Here is a 10,014-nt window from a genome sequence, read left to right as displayed (position 1 = left end):
CATGGGGCCATCACCAACCTCAGAGATTGGGCACTCTTCTCCATCACGGCTCCCTGTTTCTTTGTGCAGGTAAGGCCTTCTCCCTTCTTTTCCAGCGTCTTTTTTTCCCCGTTTTTACTTTTTCCTTCTTAGATGCCATTTTCTTTCTTTTCTCTACAACTTTATCTTTTTTTAATATTTTTTATTTATTGAATTTTGTCTTAACTTTTTTTTCTTCTTTTCTGAAGAGGGCTGGCTTTACCCTAGCGGCCACTTCTCCATCACATGACTCCTCTGGCATCGGGACTACTTAAAGTGGGATGTGAGTGGAAAGAAAAAGGTTGAGAACCACTGATTTACAAGCATGTTGCTGGAACTTGAGGAGCTGAGTTACAGGGAAAGTTAAGACTGGATTGTCGAAGAATTAGGGGAGATCTGATTGAGGTGAACAAAATTATGAGGGGTATGGATGGGATAAATGAAAGCAAGGTGTTTTTCCATTGAGGTTGGTGAGATAAGAACTCGAGGACGTAAGTTAAGGGTGAATGGTGAAATGTTTAAAGGGAACATCTTCATTCAGAGAGTGGTGGGAGTGTGGAATGAGCTGTCAGCTGAAGTAATGAATGCGGCCTTGATTTTGACATTTAAGAACAATTTGGATAGGAATATGGATGGGAGGGATATGGCCTGGGTACAGGTCTGGGTACCTGGCAGAGTAATAGTTTGACATGGACTAGATGGGCCAAAGGGCCTGTTTCTGTGCTCGGTGACAGGTGTTGTAAAGGGGTTTTTCAGTCCGGTAGACTGAACTGTGGAGCGCTTCATGACTTCAGAGGTTTTACTCAGGGAGTGGTGGGTCCTTGGAATGCATTGCTGGGGATGCTGGTACAATAGGGACACTCAAATGGCCCTTGGGTAGGCACATCGATGGAAGAAAAATAGAGGGAATTGGGTGTTAGGGAAGGATTGGATTGTAGGTGTACATAGGTAGCCAAAACATGATGGTCTGTACTGTAATGTTCTATGGCAGGGTGACCAAACTACAGTCCCTGGTCTAACTGTGCCCTGTTGCCAATTTTTAAATGGCCTAGGGTGAATTTTAAAAATAAAATGGAATATGGCCTGTTACAATGTAGTCTTTAACAATAAGTTGCACTGTGTGGACATTGCATTTCTTAGTTTCAACACTAGATGTCGCCATTTTAAACAGATTTATTGTCAGAGTACATCACATACAATCCCGAGATTCCTTTTACCTGTGGGCGCAGCAGAATTACCACTAATTGATAGTGCAAAAAATAAACTACACAGCGTGAACATGTAAACAAATAAAAGAACTGTAAACTGTTATGGATCCATGTTAATAGTGTATTGGGAAGGGTTGCAGCAGCACTGCCCCCCACCTACCTAGTCGGAGGACACACCAGCTGCCAATTAAGGTTTGGTTCCGCCCCACCCATTAGTGAACACCTTGCTGTTGGCTACATGTAAATTACCTGGACTCCACTCTCCAGCCTGCCTGTACTTGGCTTTGGGTCATTGGCTGTTGGAATTAGATTAACCCTCCTGCCACTGAAGATATGATGTTTAAAAGTGCTTTATAATTATTTCTGAACTGAGAATTTAAGACCTTCAAGCAAGACTAAAACGATGCTGAACTTTTAAAAATTGACTTTTCAGAATGGGACTTTAATTACACACACATACATAGTAGGGTTAAATTAAGAGATAAGTTTAGAGATAAGTAAGAAATGTTATGTTATTGATAGTTTAAGAAAAACTATTATTTTGAATTTACCATTGCCTGTGAATTTTTCGTTGCTGCACCGTTCATGCTAACAAAGACCCTTTAACCATATAACTGTTTACGGCGTGGAAACAGGCCAAGTCCACGCCAGTTCACTTGAACAACTCCACTAGCTAGTCCCAAAAATAATTAAAGGGTTTGTTAGTTCGTAACGGAACAGATAACAAAAGTAAACAAACTGTGCAACTGACAAACAACTACTAGACTGACTGATGCAATGTTACTCAACGATGAAAATGTTTACCTCAGTTAAAAAATAGTTAACCTCAGTTGATTAAACATGGTGGTATTGCAGCCCCTCAGACTGCCTCACAAAATCAAGGACTAAAGCAGGCTGCACGAGGCCCGCATTGCTGTCCTCCAATTGGCCACAGCCAAAGGAGCCTATCAAGGAAAGCGGATCGCAAATGCACCAATCAGCGTTGAGGGGCCTTGGGCCAGGCCCCTCAGTTTGGGAAGAAAAGCAGGGCTGTGAGTCCAGTGTTAACTACACTCAACTGGAGTTCTTTCTGGGAACAGCGTGCTCTTTCTGAGCTAACCTGCATACAGCTATAACCTCTCCTGTGCTATAGGCTCCGCAGAACCATGGCTTGTAGCAGCCATGGAAAATAGCAAGGGAGTGCCAAAAATTTTAGACACAGTGGGAAAATGAATAATTTTTCACAGAAGTCAAGGGGAAGTGTGCTTGTTTTATTTGCAAGGAATCTATTAACTTTAATAGCCTTATCTACAGATTTACACATTGCATTGTAAGCATTAAGGTGGACACTTGGACCATGAGCTGTACTCAGAGTTGTGGAGGAATGTTGGAGACGGCCTTGTCCCTTTCTTGATTCTTTTCTCCTGTTCTTATTTTGCACCTAGATTTTTATTTTGTACAGCTTTTTGTATGAGAGTTTTTAAGAGTTTTATTGTATTAATTTGAATGAAATTTAAGAGCAGCAGATACAGAATATCTGACTGTAATACGTGAGCATGAGGCAAGTGGTGCAGTGAACAAAGCACAACAGAAGTTGTCTGAGAGCTGAAGCAACAGAACTGTTTAATGGAATCGTCGCAGGAGTTTAAATAATTACAGTTGGTGTGCTATCACAGTCACCCGACCTCTGAAGTTGTGTACCTCCCAAGAGTCCTTTGAATTCACCACCCCCTCCCCCCCCCATCCCTGGCCACTGGGAAATCCTGATCCTGCGGGGGCCCGCAACTACAAACGCCGGTTTGATAATGGAGTGATGTGGTTTGGCACAAGCACATCAATAAAATGACTCCAATGTCATCAGTTAAACTGTTCAGAAGGGTATATTTCTGGTCTAAAAACTGAAAACTTCAGGGCTTAATATTGTTTGGCACGTAACTCCTTATATTTTTCTGTATGTGACCCACAACCAATGTGGAAAGGCTGTGACTAGTTATCTTAATAACCATTTGTAGAGTCTCCTGCGAAAAAGTCCCAGCCTATCTCATAACCTAACCCCTCGCTTTAGTCCTGGTAATGCACGTAAATCTTTTCTGCACCGTTCCCAACTTACAACTGAGCAACCAGAACTTTGCACAATACTCCAGGTGTGGTCTCACCAATGACGAAAACTGTCGTAACATGTTATCCCTGCTCTTGTACTCAGTGCCCCGGCCAAAGAAGGCGAGCATGCTCGTACCCTGGGTCTCTCTGAGCTACAACACTTCGAGAGTATGTGCAAAATTGTGAGAAGAATCGATCAGGTTAATGCAAAGTCTTTTGCCCAGATTAGGGAAAATTGGTAACATAGGTTTAAGGTGGGGGGAGAGATTTAACAAGAACTTGAAAGGTTATTTTTTTTACACAGTGGGTGGTGGGTGTATGGAATAGGCTGTCAGAAGAGGTGGTTGAGGCAAGTACTATTTAAGAAAATGTTTACGAAAAAAAATTGGACAGATACATGGAGAAGAGGATACACTTAGAGGGATATGGGCCAAACGCAGGTCGGTGGGACCAGTGTGGGTGGGACAGTTTGGTCGGTGTGGGCACGTTTGTCTGAAGGGCCTGTTTCCACGCTGTGTGACTTTGGCCCTATCATTCACTATGTACGCCCTGCCTTGTTTATTTACAAAATGCAAGACTTCACACTTAACCGACTTAAATTCCATTTTGGACCATTTACCCAGGTTGTTGAGATCCAGATGTAGTACAAAGTAACCTTCACTTTCTATTCCACCACCAATTTGGGTATCTACAAACTAGTCTCATCCAAACCCTTCTCACTGTAGTTTGTGACAAATAGTTAACTTTAAAACATTAATATTGATGATAAGCAACGGTGGACCCAGCCCCACTCTCTACGGCGCACCAATGGTCACAGACCTCTAGGCTGAAAAAATACCTCTCCACCCTCACCCTCTGTCTCCTTCCACCATGCTGAACTAGTATCCATTTGGCCGGCCCAACATGCTTCCCATGTGGTGTGACCTTGCAGACCACATGGGACCTTATCAAAACTTGGCTGAGCAACCAATTAGTGGGCACACCACCCAAGGCAAAGAGAACTGTGCAGGGCCCCTCGGGGAGATGATGACTACATGGGTTGGAGAGCAAGGGAGCTCATTTTGAGACTCGGGTTCTGAATTTAGATGATGGAAACTATAAAAAAAAATACACTGATAGGCATCCATAGCTTTGGCAGCAGTTAAGGATTGCCAATGGCAAGCATGTCAAGGGCATGTGGATGAATTCCATCGCTATTTCGGTCTGGTGCTAATAAAACCAGAATGGCTGTTCAACTGTGGATTTTGAAAGAACGACTATCTAGGGAGGTGAGACCCAAAGTGGGCAGCAAAAGGAGCAAATTTGAGAACTGGGATTCAACAAAACAAGGCAGGTGAAAGAGATCGACAGTAAGCTGGCAGAGAAAATAAAGTGAAAAGCTCAGTGCAGACAAACGCTGGTCTGAGTGAGGAATGGGGAATTAATCATGATTAATGTTGGTACTTTGCTTTTACCATGTGGTAAAATCCAAAATGGCTGTGGAGAGTGGCTCAGTCCATGTGACAATAAACTAAATTAAGTTAGAATGGCAAACAAAAAAATGGCAGACCAATTAAGTTCTATCTTCACAAAGGAGGATTCAGATAGCCCTCCCAGGAATCTTGGGGAATACCATTGAGTGAGAGTTAGGAATGAAATGACACAATATCAGCAGGGAAGCAGCCTGGGAAACTGAAGGAATTAAAGACTGATAAATCCCCAGTGCCCAAAGATTACATCCCACAATACTTCAGCTCATGAAACAGTGAAAGCATTGACAGATATTTACCAACATTAGATTTTGGTGGAGCTCCAAAGGTTTGGAAGCATCTAATGTGACCGCAATAGTTAAAGGAGAAGCCAGAGCAATAATGTTGTCCTGATGTCAGCGGTGGGGGGAGGTGGGGGGGAAATGCTGGGGCTCCATTGGAAGACGTAACAGCATTGCACTTGGATCAGACCAAGCAAGGGTGGTCTTGCTTGACAAACCCGTGGGAGTTTTTGAGAATGTAACTGGTGAATAAGGGAGAACCGGAGGATGAGATTGAGAAGCTTGCATTAGGGTCCAACGTAAGAGGTCAGCGTACAAAATTAACGTGATTCGTGTGCTGATGTAGAGAGAGAATAGATAGGCCTTATTCTGCTCACCATAGCAAGAGGATTTGAGAACAAGAGCATGTGTGTTGTGTTGCAGTTACACAGGGTCAATCTCACCTTGAGCACCGTGCATGCAGATTTGGTCTCCTGACCTGAGGGATGTTCTTGTTGTGGAGAGTTCAGCAAATTTGGAATTAAATATCCAAGAATAGCAGGTAATAAGGAAGGACAGGCAGGAAGGTAAGGGTAGTGCTCCTGGTTTAGGATGAGATCAGGGCAATAGTGAGAGATGATGTAAGATCTAACGAGAAAAATGTTGTGTCATTTGGGTAGAGATTAGGAATAGTAAGGGGGAAAAAATCACTGGTGGGAATTGTCTAATAGCATCACAATGGCACAGGCAATAAGCCAAGAAATATCAAAGGCAGGTAAGGATGGAACAGCAAGTATCATGGGGAACTTTAACATGCACATAGACTAGATGAATCAGATTGGTCGAGGCAACCTTGAGGAGGACTTCATAGAATGCATACGCGATGGCTTTCTTCAACACCATGTTACTGAATCTTCAATTTTACATGCTATCTTGGATCTGGTCCTGTGCCATGAGATGGGTAAAATTAACGATCATGTAGTTAGGGATCCTCGTGGAAAGAGTGATCACAATATGACTGAGGTTCTCATACAAATGAAAGGTACAATAGTTTGGTCTAAAACCAGTGTGTCCTGCTTAAATCAGGGAATGTACAAGGGGATGAGGGAAGAGATGACTAGGGTAGACTAGGAACAGGCTGTAAGGAGGGACAGTTGAAGAACAGTGGAAAAACTTACAAAGAACATTTTCATGGTGCTCCACGAAAGTATATTCCAGTTAAAAGCAAGGACAGTAAGGGTGGGGGCAGCCAGCCTTGGATAACAAGAAATAAAGGAAGGCGTCAGACCAAAAGCTCATGAGTTCAAAGTTGCAGTGGGAAACTGGAAGATTGGGAAAACTTTAAGAAGGAACAAAGAACCATGAAGCGATCAATAAAGAGAGGAAAGGTAGACTATAAAATATTAGCACAAAATATAAAAACAGACAGTACACATATTTTATAATTATTTAAAGCGTAAAAAGGTGGCTAAAGTGAAGGTTGGTCCCTTGGAGATTGAGAAGAGGGAATTGATATTGGGGAATGAGGAAATGGCTGAGGCTTTGAATGACTATTTTGTGTTAGTCTTCACAGTGAACATGTCAAAGACAGATGTTTTGGGTAGGATGGGAGGTACTCAAAAAAACATGAGGGTTAAAGATAGACCAGACCCTGGTCCTGATGGAATGAATTCCAGGCTCCTGAAAGAAATGGCAGAAGTTATAGTGACAATTTACCAAACATCTCTGGACTGGTCCCAGTGGATTGGAAGATGGCAAATGTCACACCACTATTCAGAAAAGGATGAAGGCAAAAGGCAGGGAACTACCGGCCAGTTAGTTTAACATCTGTAGTTGGGAAAATGCTCAAAGCTGTCATTAAAGAAGAAATATTGAGGCATCTGGAGTGAAATGGACCCATCAGGCAGATGAGGCACAGATTCAGCAAAGGTAGGTCCTGTTTGACAAACTTACTGGAGTTGTTTGAGGTTATAACAAGTGTGGTAGATAGAGGGGAGCAGGTGGACGCTGTTTATCTGGATTTCCAGGAGTTCAATAAGGTGCTGCATAAAAGACTTGAACAGAGATAAGATTGTATGGAGTTGGAGGTGATATGTTGGCATGGATAGATGATTGGTTAACCAACAGAAAGCAGAGTTGGGGTACAGGGATGGTGTTTTGGTTGGCAATTGGAGGTGAGAGGGATGCTGTAACTGTTCACAATATAGATTAACGATCTGGAAGAGGGTACGGAGCGTAGTGTATCTACATTTGCTGATGACAATAAATTGAGTGGAAAGGCAAAAATGTACAGAGAATACAGAGTCTGCAGAGAGATAGAGAGATTAAGTGAGGGGGCAAAGGTCTGGCAGATGGAGTACAATGTTGGTAAATGTGAGGTGATCCACTTTGAGAGATATAGAGAGATTAAGTGAGGGGGAAAGGTCTGGCAGATGGAGTACAATGTTGGTAAATGTGAGGTGATCCACTTTGAGAGATATAGAGAGATTAAATGAGGGGCAAAGGTCTGGCAGATGGAGTACAATGTTGGTAAATGTGAGGTGATCCACTTTGAGAGATATAGAGAGATTAAATGAGGGGCAAAGGTCTGGCAGATGGAGTACAATGTTGGTAAATGTGAGGTGATCCACTTTGAGAGATATAGAGAGATTAAATGAGGGGCAAAGGTCTGGCAGATGGAGTACAATGTTGGTAAATGTGAGGTGATCCACTTTGAGAGATATAGAGAGATTAAATGAGGGGCAAAGGTCTGGCAGATGGAGTACAATGTTGGTAAATGTGAGGAGATCCACTTTGAGAGATATAGAGAGATTAAATGAGGGGAAAAGGGTCTGGCAGATGGAGTACAATGTTGGTAAATGTGGGCTTATCCACTTTGGAAGATTAGATTATTATTTAAATGATAAGCAATTGCAGCGTGCTGCCAGGCAGAAGGACTTGGGGGTACTTGTGCATGAATCACAAAAGGTTGGTTTGCAGGTTGAGCAGGTTATCAAGAAGGCAAATGAAATGTTGGCCTTCATTGCTGGAGGGATGGAATTTAAGAGCAGGAAGGTTATGCCTCAATAGTACAAGGTACTACATTTGGAGTATTGCATGCAGTTCTGGTCTCCTTACTTGAGAAAGTATGTACTGGCTTTGGAGACAGTGCAGTGGAGGTTCACCAGGTTAATTCCAGGGATGAAGGGATTGGCCTCTGAGGAGAGATTGAGTCATCTGGGACTGTACTTGCTGGAATTTAGAAGAATGAGAGGGATCTCATAGAAACGTATATAATTATGAAAGGCACAGATAAGATAGAAATAGGTAAGTTGTTCCCATTGGTGGGGGAGCCCAGAACTAGAGGACATTGCCAAAAGTTTCAGGATAGTAGATTTAGGACAGGAGGGATACCTTTCCCAGAGGGTGGTGAATCTGTGGAATTCGCTGCCCATTGAAGCAGTGGAGGCGATCTCAGTAAATCTATTTAAGACAAGGTCAGAGAGATTTTTTTATAAAGTAGGAGAATTAAGGGATATGGGGAAACGGAGGCAAATCTACAGACATTCAGTGACTCTGGGGAACTTTCTTTCATTTCTCTCTCTCTGACTGTAAGAGGCACTTCAGGCAATTTCTGCCGATGGCAAATCTGTCCACCTTACAGCAGGCAAAAGCAATTCCATGTAATATGACACTGTTTTATTACAAAGACAATAAATTAAAGGCTGATAGGTGGAGGTGAGTCATGATCTCATTGAATGGTTCGACGGGCCAGATGGCCAACTCCTGCTCTATTTCTTATGCTCTCAGAGTTCATCAGATGGAGAGAGAAATACATTTTCCAAACACAGGTTGGTGAGTATATGGAACGAGCCTACAGAAGAAATGGCACAGGTGGGTACATTGCAACACAAACGTGCTGGAGACACTCAGCAGGTAGCGGAGCATCATGGGAAGTAAAGGGTTAGCAATGTTTCAGGCCTGGGCCCTTTGTCAGGTATCAGCAAAAACAGGCAGGCGCAGAGGAGGAGAGGACAGAGGAAAGAGCAGAGAGAGGAGCACAGACTAACAAGTAAGATGTCATACATAGGTGGATACAGTTGGAGGGTATGTTACAGAGTCCAGAGAACCCCAAAGCCCAGCAGCAATAGATATGTACCGCGACAAAGGGTTACTTAAATAAAAGTTGCTTTTAATGATCTTTGCACATGAAAACAGAATCAAACTTCAACTTACTTCACCTACTTAATCCCCCTCTAATTCTAAGCGCACATGTGTGCAATGTGTATATAAGTTCTTTGGTTTTTAGTCCAATGTCACTGGTTGCAGGCAATTCTTGTACTGTGCACAGAAGTTAGCATTAATATAGTTCACCAGGCTTTGGTGCTTAACAGACAAATGGTTACCACTCAGGAGGGTTCTTGTTGGTTTTCAGAGATTCCTTTTCTTCCAGGACATCCGCGCCTGATTCCTTTTTAATCAGTCTTGCTGACAAAACCTTGTTCCCTTCAGGGTTCTCCAGATGATCCTCTTTCTTTCAGGTCACCAGAGTTCCTTTCAGACAGCCAGTCTTCTCCTTTGACCAGGCAGTCTTCCAAATTTGCTAGCTTGTCCCTCTGGAACCAAAGTTTCTGTCTCTCCTCTCTCTCACTCCCTCCCTCTCTGAGAGCAAAGCTGTTCTGCCTCTGCCTGCAAAGATCACATGCTCTCCCAGGCACACTGCTCCTGTATGTTGCTACTTTGTTGCCTTTTGCAAAATAGCACTCTGCAGAAGTCCTGAAAAAATTCTGTGTTTTAAAATGTTTGTGTGCAACTTGCTCTAACAATCATCCCAAACCACCTCTGAATACTCTGTCACAGGTAGAAGAGAAAAAAAGTTGATAGGGAAAGAGGGCAGAGGGCAAAGAAAGGTAGCTTGTCCATTCGAAGAAAATGTGGTGGGGACCTGGAGGAAAGGAGACAGAGGGATAGGAAAAGAGGGAGTCAGGGGAGGGATTTTAA

The 10,014-nt window shown here is 43.0% G+C and overlaps 1 protein-coding gene across 1 annotated transcript in view; it reads left to right on the top strand.

The window, feature by feature from the left end:
• Window positions 1–10,014, top strand: part of atp5pd (ATP synthase peripheral stalk subunit d) — a 414,254-nt gene that overhangs the window by 233,510 nt on the left and 170,730 nt on the right. The window lies entirely within an intron of this gene.

This window comes from Narcine bancroftii, chromosome 3 (genome assembly GCF_036971445.1).
Source record: "Narcine bancroftii isolate sNarBan1 chromosome 3, sNarBan1.hap1, whole genome shotgun sequence".
NCBI lineage: Eukaryota > Metazoa > Chordata > Chondrichthyes > Torpediniformes > Narcinidae > Narcine > Narcine bancroftii.
This window is presented reverse-complemented; position numbering and strand designations above follow the sequence as displayed.